The 26602-nt window shown below is 42.2% G+C and overlaps 1 protein-coding gene and 1 long non-coding RNA gene across 3 annotated transcripts in view; both read right to left on the bottom strand.

The window, feature by feature from the left end:
* Positions 1–23466, bottom strand: part of LOC116070259 — a 74873-nt gene extending 51407 nt beyond the window's left edge. For both annotated transcript variants that reach the window (XR_004110328.1, XR_004110327.1), the window contains exon 1: positions 23342–23466. This is a non-coding gene — a long non-coding RNA (uncharacterized LOC116070259). The remainder of the gene's footprint in view (positions 1–23341) is intronic.
* The window catches only part of Cdh13 (cadherin 13), a 1053312-nt gene that overhangs the window by 786521 nt on the left and 240189 nt on the right, over positions 1–26602 (bottom strand). The window lies entirely within an intron of this gene.

Genomic DNA, 26602 nt, shown 5'->3' with positions numbered 1-26602 from the left:
ACACACACATACACACACACACACACACACACACACACACCTTCTCTCCCTCACACTGTTCTCTCCCCCTGCCAATCTCTTTCTCTCCACTGGCCAATTCCTAGAAGCTTGCAAGCATGTAAGGCTTGTTTATTCTGGAAAGAAGAAAAGAGCAAACCATCCTCATTCCTCCAAGTCTTACCCTCTCAAGGCTGCTTAGCTTTCAGGCAGCACCCACTTCCTGCCTGCTCCTCCGCTTCCTGACCAGGTACTTCGTAGGCTTTGACCAATGAGCTAGGCACCTCATCCACTTACTGAAAATGTTACAGCAAGGATCACCAATAATCACAGAAAACTGAACTCCGGAGCTGGGTCTGTGGCCTGTGGTATGTTATTTATTTATTTACATTTGCTAAGAGCAGATTCTGAGCCATGGTTTGGACAAGGTACTCTGCCCTCCCCCTACAGTCTCTGTTCTTTCTGCATACCAGAGGAAAAAATGTGGTGCTTGGGAGAAGGTTCAGACAACAAACTGAGGGCAATGCAAGCATGAAGACTTGCAAAGCAAGCATGAGTTCCTCAGCACTCATTTAAAAAAGTGGGTATGATACCACATGCCTCTAATTCCCATGCTGGGAACACAAAGACAAGAGATCTCTGGAGTTTGCTAGCTAGGCCGTATAGCCAACTGCTGAGTTCTAGGTTCAGTGAGAGACCCTGAAACCAAGGTAGAGAAATGACCATGAACAATATGTGATATTAATCTCTGGCCTCTAAATACATACATACATACACACACACATACACACACACACATATTCACACCCCAAATGCACACTCTAGATAGGATCTAAAGGAACCTCAAGAAGTGTCCAGAAAAGGGAAAAGGATATACAGATGCCTGGCAGTGGAAATGACCATGGCATGTTTGGTAAAGTGACATCAGGGCCACATCACTGTGATAGCAAGAGCATCCCAAGGTACAGCAGGACAGAGAGGGCCAGGCTGGACATAGTGTCTGCACGTACACTTTGGCCTTCTTTAGAAGGATGGGGAGAACATTGCACCTCTAGTCACCTGCACACAGAACACTAGGCAGAGGGGAACTGAGATTATGATAGATGAACAAGAGGGGAAAGGAATCCAGAGACTTCTCAGCCTCAGCACTGTGGAAACACCTGGTGAGGTGAGTCATTCTCCTTCCCCTGGAAGAGGGGAATGTGGTCCTTCCACAGGCTGGAAATAAAGGTGTATCCCCATCAGTGTTTCAGCTGAGAGACAAATGTAGATGTGCCTCATTGCACTGTTGCAAAATGAGAAGGCCAAGCTGTATGTGGGCTACAAAACAGACACATGCACATATGTGCAAAACACATATATGCACACACACACACACACACACACACACACACACACACACACCACCTGTAAGCAGGGCCTCATTTATACCACAGCTCCTAAATTAGAGCTCACAGTGGATGATAAAGGAGACAGGATATTCATTATCATCAAACACATATGAAGCTGAGCTTTACACAACCTAAGGATTCTGAGAGCTAAGTGTTATTTTATGAGACCTTTCAATTTGGAAGTGCATTGCAGATAAAACAGGACTTCGGTGTAAACCACTGATGTATTGTGTTGTTAAGAACAATGAATTATTAAAAGGATAATCTTTTAAACACCAAGAAATTGTCTTCTAGTGCACTCCAGGGGCCGTGGGTAAATGCATTACGCCTACAAATTCATGCTACCAGGTTGTAATTTACAAAATCACCATGGAATACACCTGACGTCATAGACTTATCTTCCTCCCACATTCTGGGCTACAGTGGGACCATGGGGACCGTGTGTGGAACAAGTAAAAGGTCATCCTGCCCTCTATTTCTGTGCACAGCTGAGAGGCCATGGCTGAGCTATTCAGATAGCCCTTCCAAAAAGTACTCAAAATTCCAGCCCACCAGTGTGATCTTCCAAGAGTCCTGGTGATAATTTATCCTATTGTTAATTTTTTGATAGCATTTTAGAGTCACCATGGGAACAAATCGCTATGAGATAGTTTCTTGATTAAGGTACGTATTGCAGGAAGGCCTACCATAAAACTGGCCAGAACTATGCCATCATCTGAGGACCTGGACTGAATAGAGAGAAGTGAGCTGAGTCCTGGCATCCATTCTTACTGTGAATGCCATGTGACCAGCCGTCTCTCTCCTGGTGCCAAGTCTTCCTCACCATGATGAATTATACCCTCAAACTGTGAGTCAAAATAAGTCCTCCTTTCCTTTGTCACACTAACAAATCAACAAATACAACTTTTGTCTTTGGTCCCACCATAAATCCTTACCTTGTGGTATCTTTGCATCATGGTTCATCCTAAGGCACTAACAGTCAAAGTCTCAATGAGGCCAATGGTCCCATTTAATCAGTGAATCGGATTCTAGTTTGAGATATAAAGCTCCTGCTCAGAGTTTAGTTCCCAAGCCTGAGACCACCTCAGCCCAAGCCCCAGCCCTAGACAACTGGGTATGACCTCTCCCCACATACTCATCCCTCATGGCATTGCCACCCCCAAGCATAGTGTGGACAAAGTCCTGTAGCTGTGTACTTTCCTCATAGTTTGTTGGCCATAGCTCTGTGTTCTCAGTGTCCTCCACACCCACAGCTTTCTCCATTCAATGGATAAGAGCTTCACAGGAGAATCCTAACATATCCTGTGTCATGAGAATATTTAAATTATCCAAGAGCTTCATTAAAAAGTAAAATCAAACATTTCCAGTGATGATAGGATTCATCTTAATAATATATTTTATTTAACTTTGTATAGTCAAAAATCATCATTTTATATGATACAGAAACTATTCATGAGATTTAAAAAGAAATATCCTGGTCTATGCTAGGTCTCTGAAGCCTGTTGTGTATTTTATGTTCACCCCACATACTAGGATGGCAGCCATACTTCAAGATCTCAAGAGTCCTATGTGCTTCATTGGGTTACATTGTGTATGCAACTGTTTTACCTGCCCTTCTGGGACCAAGAACAGCTTAGGGAAAAGGTATTTATTTAGCTTAAAATCCTAGGTTATAATCCATCACTTTGAGGAAATCAACATAACTCAAGCAGCTGTTTCCTCATAACACAATCAAGAACAAAGGGAATAGACATATCCATATCCTTGCTTGATTGCTAGCTTTTGCTTAGCTAGGTTTCTTTGCTCATATACATGTATTACAGCCCAGTAGTACACAGCATGGCCCACATTCAGAGTAGGAGTCTTCTTACCTCAAATAACAGTCAAGATGATCCTTCACAGACACACTCACAGGCCAAGATGACCTAGATAACTCCTCAGTTAAAACTCTAACCAAGGGGACAACAGACACCCCGTGATGGGAAGATTAATGGAAGTTTTATGGATCAGCACACCAAAAACTGTTTGACAAATGTACACTGGTTGCATGAGCAGTGGGGAAGGAAGGGAGATGAAGGATGCAAAGTCAAGATACTCATCTTGGGTCCCCGAGACCAGAATTAATTCCTACCTCTTTGCCCTTGACTACTTCCAAAGACCCTCAACTGCAGAGCACTGGACACTGGGGAAGAAGCAGTTGAGACCTGTTCATTCCTCTTAACCAGTTCAAGAAGTTAGAAAGGGGAGACAGTGTAGGCCTGAGGATAGTGAGTGACCATGAGTTAGATTTGGTCTTATAGATTTGGTCTTATAGATTTGGTCTTATAGATGTGAGGGGTATGGGTGGGGATCAGAGCTCCAAGCTATGGAATGGCATAGTTGTATGTGGGTCTCTTTAGCATCCAAAAGAGGTGACTACAAAGCCAGACAAACAAGACTGCTGTTGCTAGAGACAGAAGGTAAGAAACTTCAAATGGGGATCAGGATTCCTTTTGGGCTGACAAACATGTTTTGAAAGAGGCAGAAGGAATGGTCAGAGAATATTCTGAAATCACTAAATGTCACTCCACTGGCCATTCTACAATAGGTAATTTGATGTCATATAAATTTCATCTTGATGGAAAAATGAAGACCAATCGTCACTGATAGAATCCCCATTCCTCAATGGCCTGAGGGTTCTTCTGTAATATTACCTCCAAATTCACCTTTCCTAGTCTCTCCAGTCTCTCTGGCCACTATTCCCAGCCTTGTCTTAGTTCTTTTCATATTCACCAAGGCCTTATCCACCCTCCTCTCTACTTAGAGCATGCTAGCAGCAGCTGTAGTCCTCCCCTAATTTGATTCCATATCCCCAGACATGGCCAACAAGAAAGGTCTGTGTAAGAATTGAGCAAAATGGGGATACCTCATAAAAATACCAAAAAGCAAGGGAGGTCCATTAAGCCTAAAGACAAAGAGCTTCAGAAGGGTTTACAGAGCAAACACCCATTCCCAAGAAATGCCCAGTTCCAGGAAATAACTCCGGGAGGGTGGATCTCCCCCACCCCTCCTAACTGCAACAGGTATCTACTCCTCACCTGGAGGAGAAAGGTCAATAGAAACAAAAGAACAATGAGAAAGATAAAGTGTAACCAGCTCACATTGTAAAACTCTGTTCTGAAAAGGTATAAAAACTACAAGCTTTGTTTCCTCAGGGTCGCTCTTGCCACAATGCAGGACACAACCCTAGTATACTAGTTCAATAAAAACGTCATGCAATTTGCAGTGATCTCCTTCCTGATTCTTCGTAAGTGGGGCACCCACGATGGATTTAATAGTCTGCAATGGTCATTGTACCAAAATCTTAGCCTCTTTCCATCTATCTCTGTTCCTTCTCAAACCTTCTCTTGTGGATGCTGTCGCTATTCTCACCTGGACTGTATTATTATTTGGCGACTTTACAGCTATCACACTAAACACCAGCTGCTGTGGGGCCTGAGCTGCTTCCACCTACACATTCTGGATGTAGGATAAAGCTTCCTGGATCATGAACTCATCCTTGGGTAAAGGGACAATGGAGTAGAGCCTCTCAGAAAAGGGATATGCTATTTTCTAATGCAGTGCCTGTAGTAAGGGAGATGTTCAATCGATATGATGCTAAACCTTGAACAGTGGGATGAGGGCTGGCTTCTCTGGAGTCTAGAGAACAAAGGAGCTGGAAGATGGAGGAGGTAGTGCCTCTGAGGGTGGAGGACATGGATGAAAGGAGTCAGGGTTTTGAGGATGAAGCTAAAAAAAGTAAGGTTGATATTTTCAGGAGAAAGTATGACAGGCATGGCTGAGGTCCACAAAGAGGTCATGCTGTTCCCAGCACATGAGTGGTATGAAGCAGGCATGCACTTAAAGGCTATCCATAGAGATGTTCAGGAAACTCTTATGCTCGGGCTTCATAAGCTCTTGCCCAGTAGGAGAAATGTTTGGTCCAGACTGGGCAAGAATGGTCAAACCAATCCTAAGATAAAGAGGGTCCTCTTCCTATGTGACAGAAAGCCACCATATCACTTCAAAACCTCTTTCTATGTGACAGCAAGCCACCATATCACTTCAAAACAAGCATCTCCTCAAGCAACAGCCCACACTGGACACTGGACTTTGTAATAGTGATCCCACTTACACGCTAGCAGTAGTTAAAGACCACAGTTCAACCGAGGCTCTGTTTCCTACTTTGGTTACTCTGCATAGACACTCCCTTTCAGAGCAAAAAAAACCAAAAAACAAAAAACAAAACCCAAAACTAAAACCAAACAAACAACAAAAACAAAAACAAACTAACAAACAAACCAAGAAAACCAGCATGTAATTAACATTTTCTTCCAAGGCTGAGTGAGGTCCTACTAAAAATTGCCCACATGCATGTATGCACTTCTCTTATTTTTAACTCATGTCTATCAAAACTGCAGCGGCCAACACATATGATCCACATGGCTTCTGAAACACATGAAATATATATGAAGGCTTTTCCTTCAGGTCTTTGACTGGCTTTGAAGGCTGTAAGGTGTCTTTCTTCCCACTTTCTTGTTTGTTTCCATTGGTGATGAATAATTTGCATGAACCTTAGAGGTTGGGTTGGCCATGTCTAAACTTACAATAACTCCACTGTCTGGATCCATCTTGTCCCCTCTCATTCATCAATAACAAATTTCTTAGACAATTCCCAAGGAAAGCGTTCAGAGAAACAACTTGTCCCCAGCTTGCAGATTTCCTCGGCTTTGTCTGGCAGAGCCAAGTGCGGAAATCTGTTCAGCAATTACTCTATTAAGCTCAATATCTGTGAAAAATAATTATCATATTTGACACCGGTATAAAATGCCAGCATTCTAAATAGAAAGAGCTGAAGGGTTACCAGATTCAAATTCCCAGAACCGGCTGAGTGCTTTTAGTAATTTGGGAAATTCAGTCAACATATTGTTGCACTGGAAAAAAAATAAAGTGAAATGTACTGAGTGTTTCAATTAGGGTTTTTCTTTTCTAGCTATTTTTAATTCAATGCTAAATGACAGAAAAACTCGTAGTGATTTCTTGATGTGTTTTAGATTCTTCTTGCCCCAAACTTCTTTCTGGTAGGTAATAAAATAACAAAGAAATAGTTTGTATACTGAAATGACTCTTTTCACCCCTTAAAATGACCATGAAGTAACGTGACTTACTACTGTAACCAGAAAAATGTCACTGGCCAAAAATACTTTGCCTGTGAGAGCTGTGCTCGGTGCAGGAAACACACCCCTCAGAAAAACCTTTATGAGGGCCCTCTTTGTTTGGGGGGAATGTAGATTAAGTTTTGGAAACAGGCAAATGTCAGGCAGAACTAATCTTTGTGAATAAGTGAGATGTGGGTGTGCAGGCACGAGAGCTATGTGTATTTGAGAAAGCATCAATAGAACTGACAATGGCGTCTTGCCTGGTGCTTTCTGTCTGTCCCTAGGCATCACAGGTGTCCACTGTGATCCTGAGGACTTCAAGAGAGAAGGTTCCCATCACCCTCAAATTTCATATTAGAAAAAAAAATAGAGCACAAAGAGGATAAGTAACTTGCCCAGAGCCACAAGCTCACAAGGGAAGAGCTGAGATTTATAGGGAAGCAGCAGGGACCACATTATTTTAGTGTTAGCCTCACAGTGGTAGCTGGCTGAGCCAACAGCTGCCCAAAAGGGATCAAAACTGCACTGAGCAGCAGTAAGCCCCCAAAGCCACACTGTTCATCATATGAACTATAGGGAGAGGTGGGGACCAAGCACCTCCCAAAGTACAGTGAAGTTTTGAGGTGCACTGTGCTTACCCATGGTTACAGATGTACATGCTCACTGGCCTGGTGATCCCTACTGTCCCATCCTCAGGTACCTCATCATGCTGCTTAGTCAGAGATGAGCCCAAAGAATGGCTTGTTTTGGGGGTTAGAATCACAAGAACAAGTATGACTCATGGTATTCCCTGATTCTGCTGAAAAGAACTCGCTCTTTGTCTCTGTCTCTGTCTCTCTTTGCCTCTCTCTGTCTTTCTGTATCTCTCTGTATCTCTCTGTATCTCTCTCTGTCTCTGTCTGTCTCTGTCTCTGTCTGTCTCTGTCTCTCTGTCTCTGTCTGTCTCTGTCTCCGTCTCTCTCTCTCTCTCTCTCTCTCTCTCTCTCTCTGTATGTGTGTGTGTGTGTGTGTGTGTGTGTGTGATAGGATGTCTTGCTTTGAAACTCAGGCTGGCCTTAAGTTTGTGATCTTGCCTCTGTCTCCAAGGCACTGGGATTTCAAGTATATGTCAACTGTGCTTTGTTGGAGGGAACTTTCTGGTTTTAAAAGCACAATCATGTCTGACTGCCCATTAGCAGCTACAGCAATGGAACAAGATCCTTGGCATGACTCTCCAGAAGGCCCAAAGCCTTGAGGAATGTGTTTCCATCCATTTGACTTCTTACGATGCTCACTAGAGGCAGGGGATCTGAGACAAAGATGAAAAGCCCTTAAGTTGTAGCCTTGCAGAGATACCCAAGCTCTACAGAAAGACATTATAAAGTTTCTAAGATACACCTAAAGTTAAGTTTGGTTTAAAAAGGATGCTGGCATCAACAAGACCAGTACTTTCTTGGAGGAACCTTCCAATGGATCTTCCAAGTAAGCCCAGCTTGGAATGTATCTCATACAGAAACTCAATGGAGCCATGCTACTTATTACTGCCTCAGGGTTGGGGCAACCCCCAAGCTAGAAACAAGTCCCCAATATTAATAGCAGCTAAACAACAAAACATGCCATGAAAAGCCATCTCCTTATAACTTAACGTCATAGTCATTTTCCCTTCTGGGATTCAAATGCTTAATTTTCCTACAGATAGAGGAGTATCTGACCCACAGTTTTACTAAAGAGCAGATAGGGCAACTGCATATGTATCCCATGGGCTCCCTTTAAGGATGGTATCAGTTTCATTGTTTGAAGTGGTACAACTTGCATCTGCTGATGGCTCCAAAGAGGGATTAGAAGATCTTTCTTCAGGGACTTAGCCTCAATTTAATACAAGTGCATAGATATTCTAAAGAAAAACACCTTAGCCCAAGCATGCTAATTCAAGTCTACATTCCAGATACAATGGCAGGAGGATCTGGAATTTGAGATCATTCTCCAGTATGTGGTGAGTTTGAGGCCAGATTGGGCTACACAAGATCCTGTCTCAAAAATACAATATAATACAATACAATACAATACAATACAATACAATACAAGGATGGTAGTTTTTAGTTGGCCCTGTAATCCTTGATCTCACAAGGTAACTATGGCTACACATGGTGGCAAGTAACCAAATATATACCTAGCCCTCGTAACGGCTTTCCACATGCATACACCCCAGTTCCTTTCCATGACAATCCATACTCTGAAGAGCCCATGGGCCTCTGTCATGAGCATATCCAAGGAGTCAGCTCTCATGTCATTCTCTACCCTTGCTCTGGTCAGTCCTAGTCTATGTGAATTGGAAATTTGGGGCAATGATCCCTTGCAGGTGTCTAAAACCAACATCCAATGACCCATCTCCAAATTCATGAGGGTTAGAAGCCTCCAGTGGGAGGTAGAACAACCAGAGATGCCAGTGCTGCATGCTGTGGAAGTAGTGACAGAAACTGTTGCTGAATATTTGTGCAGCAGAAGGTCTAACCAATACAAAAACAGAGCTGTATGTGAGACTATCTAAGATGGCCTTTATGTCTTAAATCTGTTCCCTGCAGCCCAAGGTCTGTAGCCCAAGACACTTCCCAAAGAAGACCCTACTCCCGGAACCAAGCAACATTTGCAACAACGGCTTTCCAATTAGAAAAAAAAAAATCTTCATCAGTGCATTAGTTAATTTTCTCGTTGCTGTAACAAAGTAGCTGACAGAATTGGCTTGCAGAAGGAAGGGTCTGGATCTGGATTTGGTTGGATGCGGTCCATCACAGTGTGGATGTCACTGCAGCTAGCATCTTAGGCAGTGGCTCACACTGCATCAACAGTCAGGAAGTAGAGAGACGAAAGCTGAGGACCAGCTCACTTTCTCCTCTTTAGATAGTCTAAGGTTCTAGACCATGGCATGCTGCTACCCCCATTCAGGGTGGGTCTTTCCTCCTCAGTAAACCCAATCTAGAAAACCCCTCAGAGACGTGCCCAGAGACTAGTTTCCATGATGAATCTATATCCTATTAAAATGGCAGCCAAGATGACCCAACATGCTTAGTCTTATGGTAGCTGCTTGCATTCACGTTCTTAAAACTTGAAAGAAGTGGTATTGTAGGTTGTTGTTTGTTTGTTTGTTTGTTTGTTTGTTTTACAAAAGGGTATACCACGTTTTTTTCTAATGCAACAATTAAATATAACCTAGATGATGCCAGTTCTGTCATGACTACCTCATATATCAGAACCCAGAGCAGAGATGCCTATCATCAGGCCTTAATCTTAAATATATAGTAAGACAGATATCATTCAAACCACAAGGAGATCTCCATCCAATGGAGAGTAAAAACCAAACACTTGGGAAGCTGCCTTAGCCTCTTTGCTAGCTAATTAGATGTAAATTCCCAGATATCTCAAGTATCTGCACAAATAAAACTCCACAAGTACCATCCCTCCCTAGCTGCATCCCATTTTCTCCTTGTACTTTAAGTCTGATGGTGTAAAAGTGAATTGCATCAAGTCATCTTCAGATCAGCTACCCGATGATTGATATAATGATAAATAATTAATAGGTGGATGGATAGATGAATAAATAATAAATATAGAGGGATAAATTGATAGATGCTGGATAGATGCTAAATAGGTAGATGATATTGAGCTACATGACACAGAAATAGAGAGATAAAAGAGATTATATTGAGATAAATAGCTAATTAATATATAAGTAGATAGATAGATAAATGATACCCACATAGATGATATAAATATACATATATATATATGTATGTGACAAATTATACGAAGTTAGATACATAGACAGATGGACAGATAATTTCCTTAAGAGTGGAATGGTTAACTTCATGAATAAATCAATTCAAAATTATTCAGGGTTGAGAAGACAACAGCTTTGAGGACTCAAGGGATATTTTTGGGAAAAAAAAAAGATTTTGTGTGAGAATTACTGTCCATGGTTTTAAAAACAAGGCAAGGGAGAAAGTGAGGCTGAGCAAGGGCTGTCATTTGTAAAGAACTTTCCTTAGAGCATCTTATCAGCATCCTCAGCCTTGGTCAAAAGTATAACCTGGGGAAGGAAATGAAGCAAACAATTAGCTCCAGAGAGCTGGGAAACCACTGGAACTTCAATTGCCCCAGGTAATGCAACGCTCACACACTGGAGAGGCTGGAGAGTCACCTGCCTCCTCCCCAGCTTGCTTAAGACATTCTACAAACACAAAGCAAGATAGACTATGGAAAACCATTACACACACAGCATTCTCAAACAGCTATGGTCTGCTGCCTCAGTGTAATCCTGATTGTCTATGTGATGATATTTAGAACCTCTGGGGGTGTTGACAGGGGTTTCCCTTAGAGGTTTAATTGTGGAAAGAAGACTACTAATGTAAGCAGTACCATCATCCCACGAGCTGGGATCCACACTGAATGAAAGGAGAAGGAGAGCTGAGCATAAGCCCCCCTCCTCTCTCTGCTTCCTGACTGCACATGCTATGGGACCAGCTGCCTCAAGCTCCTGCTGCCCCAACACTGACTGAACCCCCTAACCACAAGCTAAAATAAACCCTTCCTTAAGTCACTTTTGCCTGGTAACGTTGTCACAATAACAAGAGCAGTAAGTAAGACACTTAGTGAATTTTAAATATTAAAAATGGTCTTCTGGAGACCATTAATAAAATGGTTCTGAGCTGCGGTCTGAATGGATGAACTGGCCCAATTCAGGAATGGGACATGTTGGAGTGTCATGCATGCTCCATGGAAGACTACTACACAAGTCAGTCCCAGGTTTTTCTGAAAGAAAGAACAAACTGTTAAAGAGACTCTGTAACCCCAGAATCAGCACTCAGAGGCCAGGACTGAGGTGGCCCACAGTGGGGCTCCACATTCTCTGTTGCTGCCCACAGTGGGGCTTCAAATTCTCTCTTAGCTTCCTAAACTCAGGATTTTACCAGTGGCTAAGGTGAGTGCATGCTGGACTCACTCCTGGGCTCTCCTCATTCTAAGAAAGGTTTTATTTGTAGGGAGCCACACTCAAACCCAGGGCCCTCGGGAATTTTAAGGCTCTTCCATAGCCAGTCATAGCAGTGTGTGACTGACACCCCCACACTCAGAGAGAGATTCAAGAGGACCAACAGTTAGTTCAGTGTGAGTCTCTGATACGCAAGATCTAAACTCTAAAGAAATGAGTAATTAGACAACACCCTACTCCTTAGACGAGTTGTACACTGACCCCACCCCCTAGAGGAGTTGTTCGCTGGCACCTCTTTAAATATCCATCTTCTAGTCTCCTTCCCAATCCTTCCTCGTCCTTCTTCTCTGTTATTTTCACCTACGGTCAGAGGACTACAACCCTTGAACCAATCTGGATGGCTGCCTGTCTTACTGGACTCATTACAGCCCGGGCTGTGTGCATCAAATGGCCCTTTACAGAAGAGTTTCCCAACTTCTTTGGGAGACCATTAGTGGAGATGAATCTTTGGACACAGTCTAAAGAGCTTTTCTTCTGGCATTAAAGGTGATTCTCTGGGCAGCTTCTTCACTGTGTTTAAAAGAGAGGCTTGGGGGGTAAGAAGCTGCACAGAGGTGGTTTGTATAGAAATGTCTCTAACAAGCCCAGGTTTAAAAGGAGTACAAAGAAGGAAAATGCACACAAGAAGAGGGACTTAAATGGTGCCATTAAGGAGCCCTTACCTGTTATTATTCCTTACTATTTTTCTTCAGTGAACAGAATGAAGTTGAAATTTAGGACAAGGGACACATTACAGTGACCCAACAAGATTCTTTACGAGGTAGGAGGCAATGATCATCAGAGGCACTTAGGGAGTGCTAGGAGATCAGCAGTACTTGGCTAGCTCTAAGACCTGCTAATGGGGCCAGTCAGCAAACTTCAGGCAAACACAGAAAACACAGCGGAAGACTCTCAATGTTGCACACAGCCTGTGGCCAGCTTCAAAAATTGAAAAAGAGCAAATTCCAACAAATGTCTCATTAGAAAGCCAAATGTTTAAGCCCTAGTAGGACCATTAAGAAAAAGACAAATGTCCCAGTGAAATCAGGGTGGGGTGGAGCAAATAAGTATTTATTGTAAGTTGACAATTTTAAGAAACTCGAATAAATAGTGTCAAAAATATGGCCAAGCCCAGCATTGCTGTAAAGTGAGTCAAAACAAGTTAATAAAATAGCAGGAGGTTCCTATGCTTTGTCTACTGGGGCAATAAGTCTTTGCAGAGATGATCTCAAGGCTGGCAAGCATGCAGGACACTCGGCTGGTGGATCCCTATGCAGCTGCACAAAGAACAGCTTTGCTGGGCATCATGGCGATGTTATTAAGCTTTATAGTGTATGCACCCTCTAGCTAGCTAGGACCTTTCTGGGAATTTAGTCTAAGAAATGTCCATCACAATGTTATTTATAACAATGGAAACCTGGCACATTCTAGATGAATAGCTGTAATAGTTGTGTTGCGAATATGTGCACATAGAATATTCTATTTGCCACATAAAATATTTTTCGGCCATTAAAATGCCATTTGCAAATGCATTTAAGAAAGGGACCTCAATAACATAAAAATCCATGTATGTATTTATGGCTACATTTATAATTATAATATCTATATAGTGTATTAAGTATTTCTACATTTTTTTTCCATTGGGTCTTGACAACTCTATTAAGTAGGTAAGAATGCAGTGGTATGGACAGCTAGGGCTTCCTGAGACTATCCTCTATGCCAGGCATTATGCCAAACATCTTATGTGGATTTTGTTATTAAATCTCGACAGAATCATATGCAGTAGGCATGAAACATATGAAAATGGCTCACTGAAGAGCGGGCGTCTTAACCACGGCAGCCTTTACGCCCTAGTGTTTTCCCAGCATTGTAGATGAGGAGAAGGATGATGGAGAGGTAAGGGATAAAAGAGGCAGGAAGTATACGGGAAGGAAAAAGTGGGGGGAGAAGGAAGGAAGTGGGGAGGGAGGGAAGGGGGAGGGCAGGGCAGGAGAGAGGGAGGGCAGGAGAGAGGGAGAGCAGGAGAGAGGGAGGGCAGGGGGAACAGAAAGGAAGAAGCAATGGATATGTACATGGCTGAGCATATCAACAGGGAGGAACACTAAACTGCTTTTCTAAAATTTTTAACTGATTCTCTTCTTTCTTTGTGTCTTTTCAGGAATAGCAAATTGTCTACAATTTCTAACATTTGCCTTTGTAGTTATACCACAGTAATGCATTTTATAAATTAAAATTAACTAAAATGCAAAGCAAAAAATAGTGGTCAAACTATTTCGGCCTTTGTATCCATCTTTTACCAAAGTAACTTAGCTACAGGGGGGTGGGGGAGCAAGAATGAAATAGCCTCTTCTGCAGCATAGACCTGTCCTCCTCTGCAGCAAGGAGTCTCAGTGGCTAGATCTCAGCACCCAGCCAAGGCCCGAGGCAGCCTCCTGAACACCAACCCAGGAACCTGCAGAGGAGGCCAGCAGCATGTGGGGATGTGTGAATGGAATTTCTCTCTCAAAGAAAGAGCTTTAGACTAAAGCTGTAGCTGGCTAGGAAATGAGGATTTGGAATTTTCCCCTTTCCTCACAGCTTTGTCTTTACCTTGTAAGTTGATGACTGGAGGAAAAATAACTTGGCCACAGCAATTCTCAAAGGACCTTCAGCCAAAAATTGGACAAAGCCGAAGTATTTGAGAAAAGGAGGGAAAGACAGAGGGGGGGAGGGAGGAGAGAGGATAGATGGATAGATGGATGGGTGATAGATGATGGATGGAAGGATGGTGGATGGAGGACAGATGGATAGATGGACAGACAGACAGTCAGGCCTAAACCTGGTTGGTTAGGGTTGTGTGGGTTTATTTTTGGGGCTGGAGCTGTTTCCAGTGTTGTGGCAGAACATGAACTGGAGCAGATGTTAATTTAAAATTTAACATAGTTATTTCAGTGGTGATATTCCCCAACAAGTGTTCTACCAGTGATACCTTTAGGTGTATCAAACACCTACAGTAGGAAACATGGGCTGCAGATCATCACCAACTTCTACCCCTGCTCTCCTGTCCCTTGTACCCCAATGGCTTGAAAATGACAGTCACGGAGCTGCTACAGTTGGCTATCTTTTGCATTGTCTGATCCTGTCAGTTCTTGACAGAAGCACCGAATCCCAAACTCATAGCTGATATGCTCATCCAGGGAGTCTCCCTTTCACAGGGCAGCCTCTGCTGTCCCCTAAAGCCATCTTACACCCATAGGTACCCTTCCCTGGGAGCTTGGCCTTTTAAGTTTGCAGGCTACAGAAGTCCATCTGCATTCCCATAGAAAGGAAGAAAAGAAAGGAGATTTGAAGGTGGGACAAGCTTGTACTCATTCTGCCAGGTCTGTGTGCCTTTACTCAGAAAGCTAATTTAGAGTCTTTAGTTTATTAAATTTCATATATTATGGTGGTTTGAATATGGTGGAGAAATGCCCCCACTCCAGTCTGTGGTATTTGAACACTTGCTCTTCAGTGGGTGGTATTGTTTAGGGAGGTCAGGGTGGTACATCGTGCATAGGAAGTATGATGGTGGGTGTAACCCTCCTGGCTTGAGGCCTGCCTCTCATAACCACACCTCTCTGCCCACCTCCTGCTATTTGCCATGCCTCCAACCTGGTTCCAGTTACATCGGAAGTCCCACCTCTACAGAGACCAAAAGAAGCCGCTGATTGGGCCGGCATGCTGACGAACTTGTGGGAGGGGTTTTGCCTCACCTATTCTACCTGTTGGCTTGTAACAAAGAGATTATTATTAAATTCAAGATGGCTGAGCGATCATGACTCCCGTCTAATTTTTTTAAAACCTTCCACGTGGACAGGTATAATTTTGGCCACCTTATTTTCTCCCAACTCCTTATTCCAGAAAACTCTCTCCTACTGTTGCTTTTCCTTCTAACTCCATTTTCCAGGTAACCCTCTCTTTAACGTTGATGCTGGTCGTCAACAGGTGGGGATCTATTTGGAAACTAAAAACCTCGCACGACCTCTAGGTCACTCTCTAATTTATGTTTATGGTTGAGATATGAGCTCTCAGCTCTCTGCCTCTCCTGCCTTGCCTGCTGCCTGCTGCCATTCCTCCACACCGTATCCCTCGGGAGCCAGAGCCATATGCCAAAACTGTCTGTCTATCTGTCTAAGTATCTATGTATCTATGTATCTATCTATCTATCTATGTATCTATCAATATCTATCTATCTATCTATTTATGTATGTGCCTATCTATGTATCTACGTGCCTGCCTGCCTGCCTATCTTATCTATCTATCTATCTATCTATCTATCTATCTATCTATCTATCTATCATTTGTCTGTCTATCTCTGAGTGTTTATGCATATTCTTATGAATATGGACTTATGCTGGCCACAGTGCATCTGTGTTAGTCCTCATCTTCTGCTTTGTTTGAGGCCCAGTCTTTTTACCATTTCCCACTACAATGGACCAGGCTAGCTGGCCTACAAGCTTCTAGAGATCCTTCCGTCTATACTCTGATCTCCCTGTGGGAACTCAGACTACAGATGTGCACTACCAGGTCTAGCTTTTATGTGGGTTGTGAGGATTGAACTCAGGTCCTTCCTCATGCTTGCACAGCAAACACATTATCCACTGAGTTATCTCCCAAGCTCTGCTCTCTCATTTAGTCATCATGGTGATTCTATGAGCCAAGCATGTGTGTATGAGCCCCTCTTACAGAGGACCAAAGGGCATGCACTATACCACAGTTAAGGTGGTATAGTGCAAGGTGAGAAGAAGGTGCATAGATATTTCTATCTGATGAGATTCACAAGCTTGTCATCTCAGGGTTCTCCTCACAACCTCAGCATCAGAATTAGTTAGGATGACAAATGAACAATGCAGATCCCCCCTTCCCACCCAGACCCTTAAGCACAACCCTGAGAAAAAGGACATACCAATATGCACTTCACAGGACTCCCCCAGTGATTCTGATGGATGCTTATGTTTAACTACTTTGCATGAGCCCTGCTGAACGCTTTGCCCAAAACCACTGCCTTGATAGGATATCAATGATGATAATGATGATGATGATGATGATGATGATGATGATGATGATGATGATGATGGTGATGATAACATGAAGAATGTCTTGGATGATGATGATAAGAGATGCCAATGGTGGTGATGATGATAATGGCGATGATGATATACAGAATGTCATTGATGATGACAATGATGACAATGACAACATGAACAATGCTTTTGATGATGATGATAAGGATAACAGTGGTGATGGTTTATGGTAATAGTGGTGATGGTGGTGATGGTGGCGATGACAATAATGGTGACAGTGAAGATGGTGGCAGTGATGATGACTAACACAGGAAGCACTTTCTACGCACAGGCCAGTCAACACAACACAAAAGGACCTTCTTGGCTTCCATGTTTCATAGATCAAATTTTCCACGATGAAAGGGCTGTGTACTTCAAAACTTCCCATTCTCTATCCTTCCCCTTATGCTTTCTGGATTTAATGGTGTAAAAGCCCATCCACAGCCTTGGGTGATAGCATTCTATAAAACTCTTCCTCTTCCACTCATAGGAAATGATCATAAAGCCTAGCTAATTGAAATTAGTGAACTCTAACTGGATAGATCTCTGTGCTCCTTCGTACATGAGTTACAGGCAAATTCTAGGACTAACTGTGTGGCTGTATTAAAGAAGGCTTGTACACACTTGCTATACTCAAACAGCTGCATCTAAAATAAAGTGAGAATATTCCTCTCTCTGTTAATATTCCAAGAAGACTCAGTGTTCTTTGTTTTAAAGAAAGTAAACAGAAAACAACAGGATTTGGTAAGCACTTTATTTTTATTTATTTAGTTATTTATTGGAGTGCTGGAAGTCTAGCTCAGTGGTAGAATGTATACCCAGGATCTTAGAGGCACCAGGTTCCTTAAGCCCCCAACATAGGGAAAAGAAAAAAGGAAAGAAAGAAAGAAAAAAAGAAAGAAAGAGGGAGGGGAAGGAGGGAAGGAGGAAGGGAAAGAAAGAGAGAAAGAAAGAAAACCATATTTATAATATACAAATGGTTGGGGTTTTATTTTTTTAAGTTAAAAGACATGGTTGTGTGCCATTTTGGTTTGTTTTTCTCGTAATCTTCAGGAATATAAGTAACCAAAGCAAACAAAAATACCCGCAACATCCCTGCACATATTTCCCCTGCCTGTGTGAGGGATAGGAACACAAGTTCTGCCCTGCCCACAACCTTGCACAGATGACTTAAGTTTATAATAGGTTACAGCCCTGCCAGAGTCATCTTAGCCTTCCACTGTCTGCCTGGAGCTGGTTTGTTGGCAGCCAGGCTGAACAGAGGTAAGGGTGACCCTATGCCAGATTATCTGCAATGGACCTGTGTGGTGGCAGTGACTCTGCTACATGATCCTTACACTGGCTGTTGGAAACTGGTTGGGAGGGTTTCTCAAGTGATACAGCAGTGGGAACCTTGCCTGCCCTCCAGGCAGATCCATGGTACAGATTGGCACTTATTATGATGATAATGTCTCTGTAAGACTCCTGCACTGTTTTTCCCACCACCATGCAGAGACTCAAAGCAAGAAATGCAAATTGAGTCACAATTCACATGCTGTAAAAATTCCTATTTATTTCAGGACTCTGATGTGAAATATATATATGTATATATACACACACACAGAGACACACACACATACATACACACACACACACATACACACACAGACACACACATATACATACACACACACATACACACACATACATATATATATATGTAACACACATACACACACATATATAGATATACACATTTATATATATATAGATAGATATATATATATATATATATATATATAAATTTATATATATATATAAATGAGTGAATCTCCTTTGTGTTTATGTATGTGTTGTGTGTTCAGACCAGGTAAAGTGGGCTTGCTGAACTCAGTATGTTCCTCCATAGCTTTCTGTTTGACATGGGGTCTAAAAACTGTAACATCATTTCCTATAAAATAAAAAGAAAATACAGCTTTTTATATATATAAAAGATAAAAGCAAGTCAAAGAACAAAGCAAATATTGCCTTCACTCAGTCACCTAGAAATAACTTCTACTAATATTTTGACATTCTGCTTTTCAGTCATCTGTATCTCTTTGATGTGCATGATGTGACTCTTGTGAGGGAGAATGCCAAACACCAATCCAAGATGTCTGTCTAGAAAATTGCTCATATGCAGAGACTTTCCACAGCCAATGTTCACAGACATCAGTTGTTCTGTGACAAAACACGTGTCTCCTAAAAATCAAGCTGAGTACTAATGCCTAAACAGCAAACTCTTTAGTTACATTAGTAAGTCATAGCTCGCTCGCTCTCTCTCTCTCTCTCTCTCTCTCTCTCTCTCTCTCTCTCTCTCTCTCTTTCTGTGTGTGTGTGTATGTGTATGTGTGTATACTCACATGTGTGCACACATGTGCCTTGGGCACTATTCCTGAGGAACTGTAAACGTTGTTGTTTGAGAATATCTCTCTCAGTAGCCTGGTGATCACCCAGCAGGCTAAGATGGCTGTTGAACGATCTTCAGGGCTCCATCTGTCCCCAGCTACCCAGCACTGGATTACAAGTAAGTGCCACTACATTACACTCCATTTGTTTTTATGAGGGTTCTGGGATTAAATCAGGTCTTTGTGGTTGCATGGTAAGTACCCCACCAACTGAGCTACATCACAAGCAAGCCCCACCATTTCTTTTTCTTGAGTAGTTTTAATATGAATCAACAAACTCATGCTTCTGAGGCAAGCAGAGTATGTCTTGGAGAAGATGCTTCTGTGGTATGAAATTGGGAAGAGGGAAGGGGGACACCACACATGCTGAGGGGCTTTCTTTCTGTAGCTAAGTAATTACTTAGTTCCCAGGTGTCTCAGCTACTTTTGAGTCTGGTGACTGGCGGTGTGGCAAAGAGGCTCAAAGAGCCATTGTTAATTCTTCCCTGCTTACCTCTTCTTGACCTCAAACCCAACAAATAATAGTTGATAACAATTGCCCAGTGCCTATGGCAATACTAGTAGACATGCATTGAGCGCTGAGTTCTTTCCTTAAGCAAACTACTTCATTTAATATTTACTAGGCAAGTAGAAAACAGGCAGCCCATTTTACTGGAGGACCAAGATACAAGTGAGTGAGCTAACCTTCCTTAGATTACTTATTTAGTATTCAGAGTATAGCCGGCATGGACCTGCCATGGTCAGGGAGGACAGGTAGCCTCTCAGAGAGGGTTCCACCCAAGAGGAGGTATCTCTGTGGAGCCTGGGAAGACTTTAGAGACATGGGAACCATGAACAAAACTCCAGGATGGGGGCTCCCAAAGAAAGTTTTCTGTGGCTTTTTTTTTTTTACCATAAAAATAAACATTTGATTGAGAAAATGATTAGTGAATGTTCATACACTCATTAGGTTATTGAAAAATAAGATAAGAAGGGTGGCAATAAGGTTCAGTGAATAATGGAGATTGATGTCAAACCTGATGACCTGAGTTCTCTCTCCTGGATTAACATGCCCCAAATGAACCAATTCCCACAAGTTGGCCTCTGGATTCCACATGCATGCCCTATATACATTTGAGCACACATGCACACACAAAAACGGTAAGTAAATAAAAATGTAAAATTCAAACTAAGATACTTAGTTAAGTAACTTTTTAGAAGCCCAATGGTAATGTTGCAACTTTGACAGGGAAGTGTTTTCTACCACAAGCTTTAAAATTTATATATATATATATATGACATCTATGTTTATACACTTATTATTTATTATATATTATATTATTACCTGCTTATCAAAGTTAATGTTTGATCATGGTATTCTGCACCTTTTCAGAAACATGTATGTATGCCATAGACACGTTACCAAATGGACACATATGAACTCATGCATCCTTCCATGATAGGTACTTGGATTTTAGATTACCCACCATGCTCTGAGTAACAGATACAAAAACTATATGGATTCATTTTGAAAGATCAGCAGGCAGCCTGGATCAACAGAGCATAGCATGAAAGATGTCTGAACAGAGAATCAGATGTCTCTCTCAGAGAAGCAGTGCTTCTAGTTGCTGTGAGGTATTAAGTCAGACTTCTTTTCTCCTCTGTCCTCACTAATGGCTTACTCTTCTTAAAGAGTTCACACTGAAGGAACAACATCAGGAGTCAGGGTAAGAGTGTGTGAGCAAGAGGAAACCATTTGTAAATATTTCTCAAAGCATGTAGCAGCTTTGTTTTTGACTTTCAAAACAGCCCATTACACCTGAAATAGCAGGCATTTCATCAGAGATGAGTTCATTCCCAAGCTCAACTTCTGGAGAAGGAACGAATCTGCCTTCACTGTCAAAAGCATGGGAGGATGCATCTGACAGAAGCATTTTATGAGCTCAACTTTGCATGGAGCTATTTTCTCTTAGAACACTCTGCTCTCCCTTCAAAGACAAACAATATTGGAATAGTGACCTTTTGCTTAGAAAATATTTCTGTATTGGCTTAGCAAACCATATCTGCCTCAAAACCCTTCCAAGGCTTTTAGTCAAGAAGATAAGTAGAAATAGAGACTCTTTTGAGAGCAAGTTAACATGGAGAACACACGAGCAGATATACTCACACACACCCTCATAGGAAGGCTGATAAGAGGACACTTGAGAGGTGGACTCCCTTGAAAGACAGGAATTAGAAAGACTACAGATTAACAGCGAAGCAGCACCACAACCACTGCCCAGAAGGAGATGGCGGGCAGAGGGACTTAAATCAACATACCAAAGAGATGCTTGCACATCACCCTGACTGCAACACTGCTCACAGCAACGTAAGTGTGAAACTAGCCCAGATGCCCATCAGCTGGCCAGTCATAAGATAAACTATATATTAAGTGCATGTATTCATCTATGTGTGCATACATATGTACACATACATATGTAATGGAGTTTAATTCAGCTACAAAGAAGAATGACATGTTATTGATAGGAAGAAGGACAGAACTGATGACTTTTATGTCAACTGAAATAAGCCAGACCCAGAAAGACAAATTGTACACTCTTTCAAGTAGAATCTGTATTTCACATCCAGCAGGACAGCACATAAATAGAATTACATGCAAAGAGCATGAAAGAAGAAAGGAGACCAGGTCATGTCTTCACATGACTTCATGGGGACTTAAAGAAGGGTAAACAAGAGGGTGGGGGAAACATATAACATGTCTGTGTCTATGTATAGGATCTGGTATTAATACATACATACATATGTAAAACTAAGCAGACAATGAAAGTGGTAAGGAAATTATTTGAGGGAGAGGAAGATGACTAAGTCAAAATGGAAGTGAGCTAGGTAGCATTAGTGGTGGGGGTGAATATGAGCAATGTCATATTAATAAATTAAAGAACTTAATATAAAAAGGAAAGGATCTGGAGAGATGGCTCACCAGTCAGGAGCATTGTCTGTTCTTACAGAGGACCCAGATCATGTCCTAGCACTATATGTTCTAGTTACTTTCTGTAATTCCAACTTCCTCATTGTCCTCTTCCGGCTTCCATAGGCACTACACGCATGTGATATATGTATTGTTGGCATGCATGCACATGTGCATGCACAAAGGTAAAACACATGCATAAAACAAAAATGAGCAAAAGTTAAATATATCTAACGAGTAAGAATAAATGTAGTCATGGTCTCGTTGATCCCAGGAGCAGAAGGGATGAGAGTTCTGATATACAGAATTCAGAAAAGATAGAGACTCCAGACACACAAACTAAATAATCCTCTGCTACCATCTGTAGAATGGTAAGTTAGGCATCCCTTCTAGCCACAACCATATCATGTCGCACCAATGAGAGTATGGGTATCTCTAAGGCAACAGCTACTATGGAAGCTAGTTCAGTGTGCACTGGGTATCTTGGTTCCTACCTACCTATGAGGATTCAGTAAGCCACCTGCTCTGAAGGTGCACCTCTCCAGCACTGAAGGACTGTGCTGAAGGACCTATATAGACTTGGACAAGTGATTCACCCTCTACCCCCATCTTCCCACAGAGCACCACCATACCATGAAAGATTGACATACTATTGTCTAACTCTGTTGTCCCAACTCAGAACTACCCCAGAGGGTTGCCCCACCCTCCGGCCTCCCTGGTGCTTAGCTGAACCTTTGATGAGACTCAAAGATTCTGAGCTTTCTCCTCTCTAGCCTTAATTCTTAACCTTCTGTGCTGGCTAGTTTTATATCAACTCTATATATCACGTAAAGTTGATATCTTTATATCAACAAGCTAGAGTCATTTGGGAAGAGGAACTCTCAGTTGAGAGAAAGCCTTCATTGCCTCAGTAAGACTGACCTTTAGGACAATCTGTAGTGTATTTTCTTGGTTAAGGGCTGATGTGAGTGGGCCCAGCTTACTGGGATTACTGCCATTCCTGCAGATGATGGCTTGGATGGCTAGGAAAACAGGCTGAACAAGCCATGAGGAGCAAGCCAACAGGCAGTACTCCTTCAGGATCCTACATGTATGTATGTTCCGGTTTCCACATCCCTGCCATGTTGAAGTCCCTACCCTGAGTTCTCTTGGTGATAGACTGTATTGAATAATTACAAGCTGAAGTAAATCCTTTCCTCCCCAGGTTGCTTTTGGTAATGGCACTTTATGATAAGAATAGAAACTCTAAGACATCCCTCTCTACAGCAGCTGAAAGCCCCAGAATGGTCTCCAATAAACTTAGTAAGTTACACTTTCTACCTCTAGCCTGGCTTTCTGGAGATCTTGACTCTTGATGCACTTAAGCATGTCGTGAAAACTCCGCAGATCCAACAGTTATATGGAGTTTCTGATCAGCCTTGACAGCCTGCCTTTTCCAAATGTACTACAACAGAACAAAGAAAAACAGAATCCTGGAAACGGTATCTTAGAAACTGTAAGGCCAATTCCACATTCTACTTGAAGGTCAATATGAATACAGAAAGCACTTAGGAGACACCAGGTACTAGAGGGCAAGTCTTGAAATGCTCACACTGAGTTAAGTTCATTGCCTTTCCCCAGTCTTGGATATAGACACAATTCAGTCAGTTTTACTGAGGTCCTAAGCATGATCTATGTCACTCAAGGCAGGAGTACCATCCAAGGCTTCCAAAAGATGATCTTTGCTTGATCTCATATAAGTAGACTTGCCCTTCCTACTGATATTGGGTTGATCTACTAATAATGCATGCCACCATATCAACATTGAACAGGAAAGTTTTGATTTATTATTATAGGATGGCCTTTCACTGCAGTGAGTAGAGCATGCTGACCAAGCTGGGTCTGATGGTTATTGATTTAGGCCTTTAGAACCGTACCTGGCCTTCCTATATGAACTTAGCCTTATCCATAAGAAAAATGAAATCTAATATTTTCCATGCTTAGTAAAATCATCATCATCATCATCATCATCATCATCATCATCATCATTATCATCATCATCATCATCATCATCATCATCATCATCATCATCATACCATCATATCAAATCCAGAGTCCGGGTTTTTTGCCTGGAAAAGCTAAATAATTTGATACTTTTTATTTCCTTAAATCCATAACAACAGAGTAAGTTCTCCCATTCAAATGCCCTTTTCACATGCCCAGACTAAAACCAGAAGGAAACCTCTTGGCAGACAAAATGTTAAGTGCCCACTTTACTACCATTGATACACGAAACAGTCAACCCAGTCTGGTACTACATAAAGGTGACCACAAACACTTAGTAGTAAGCTAAAAAATGTCCGGCTCCCTTATCCAGGTGCCTTGCTGAGCTGAAAGTATGTGTATGGGAAGCGGGGAGAGGGGAGCAGTGACTGGTGCCTCATGGGAGAGGAGTCAAACTTCTGCTGGGCTTCAGAAGCCAGCACTTTGATTGCATAGGGGAAGTCATCTGGGATGCTGTGAGAACTCACATAGCATCAGCAGTACCATAGAGGCCAAGGGGAGGTTCAGGTCCAGCATCTAGTCACATCAGCATAAGGCATAACCACCATTCCCTAAGAAGAGGTACACATCAACTCCGGCTGTACCATTAGTATCCTGCTCCTCGGGAAGACCTGGGTTCAATTCCCAGCATCCATAATCAGGAAGTTGTCCCTCCATTTCCAGAGCTGATATCCTTACCTAACCTCTGCAGAAACCTGCATGCATATGATACACATAAACTTAGGTGGGCACACACACACACACACACACACACACACACACACACACACACAAGCATGTGCAGACACAAATAAAAATGCCAACAAATGCATCCCATATAGATAATGAAAACTAATTAAGTCCCAGACAGATTTTCAAAGCGCATACTTGTAATCCCCAAACCTAGAAGGCATAACTATGTGTGTACCATCACATAGCCTAAACACTAAGATCTGGGACAGCCTGGGCTAAAAAGTGAGACGTCGCCTGAAAGCAATATAAATGAAATAAAAATTAATAATAAATATGAATTAAAAACTAAAAATTGAAACAAAGAAATGGTGGAGGCTCAACATAACAACATGCCAGAGACTGATAATGGAGGAGATGAAGGGGAATGAGCTACATGATGTGTATGTATGAAAAACTCACAGTGAAACAAAATATTTTGCGTGATAAGGTAAAAATAATAAGAATAATTAAAGCACCAACTCAAATGCAGAGTCCAGGTTTTGCCTGGATTCACCAGGCCAGAGATGGGTGCTAATAGACAGGTGTCCAGCCTGACAAACTTCAGTCGATTCTCACTCCTTTTTTGGGGAATATTCTGAAGCCTGTGGAGCTGATTCAGCAGCAGGAGAGCCTCACTGGAAGTGTAGAAGCTAGATCCTAGGCAGAGCTAGTGTGATGGTACTGAGGAGAAGGTTAGAGACAGAGAGAGGAGATCTGAGGAAAAAGAAACCCCTGGGCCCAGAGAAGCTCAGTGACTCCTGTGACTTACATCTATGAGCCCAATTTTTACCTTTTGAAACATCCAGGAAAACCAGTTTTGTTTCCTTAAGGTCAAATATCCAAGGGACAGCAAGAGCTCTCTGTAAGAGTGCTGCTTCCAGGGTCTTGGTCTTTGGAGTCATGAAAGATAAATATATCTAGAATTCTAATTTCCATTCACCAATAAGCACAAGAGAGTTTGATTCTCTCTTGTTCCCTGGTATCCTGTGCTTCTGACACTGGCCAACATCTGTGTCTTGGATTCTACCCAAAGCCATATGGACTCTGGACAATTTCTACAATAGGCAGAGATCAGATTCTTCAACCTACTTTGGGCTCTGGGGTACACCCTTGCTTTTTCTCAGTCCGTGTGAGTTCACCTAAGAAGCCTGGTTAGTCCCCAAGTAACAGAGGAAATGATCCCCACATGCCCTTTCTGCTTGCCTAGTTAGCTGCCCTCCTCCATCTTGTGCCAGAAACACCTGCTGCCCATGCAGGATTTAGATGCTGAATCAGGAATGGCAAGAATTTCTGAAAGGTTCAAGATTTAAAGTCAGGACTTCAGTGTTACCAAAGTCTAGGAAAACCAGGGTTTCGTTCTTGCTAAGCACAGGCAATGTCTCAGCCTTTCAGAAGAGCTAAGGCAGGATTTCAGAGAGGGGAGGGCAGCTCACACTGGAAGCTTTAGAGCCTGGGTGGCAGACTGGAGGAGGGCTGCTGAGGAAGGGGAAGAGGTAGCAGGTCCCTGGGTTTTAGAAGAAGCAGGGTCTATCTTTATGTTAGAGCCTTGATGAAGCAAATGTATCACCAGGGGCAGGTGTGGAGGTTTTAGCTCTTCTCCCTGTTTGTTCTCTGCTTCCTGACTATAGATACAGTGTCACCAACCATCTGTATCTCCTTTCTGCAGCCAGGCCTTTCTTTTCAATGTAGCCCTTCAGAGAATAAGCCACAATGAACCCTTTCTCCCTTAAGTTGCTTCTCTTTGGGTATTTAGTAGCCACTATAAAAAAAGTCACTAAAGCAACTACACTCTTTCTTTCTTTTTTTTTTTTTTTTTTTTTTTTTTTT

This window comes from Mastomys coucha, unplaced genomic scaffold, assembly GCF_008632895.1.
Source record: "Mastomys coucha isolate ucsf_1 unplaced genomic scaffold, UCSF_Mcou_1 pScaffold22, whole genome shotgun sequence".
Classification (NCBI taxonomy): Eukaryota; Metazoa; Chordata; class Mammalia; order Rodentia; family Muridae; genus Mastomys; species Mastomys coucha.
Note: the sequence above shows the minus strand (reverse complement) of the source record. Positions and strands in the feature narration are given on the sequence as shown.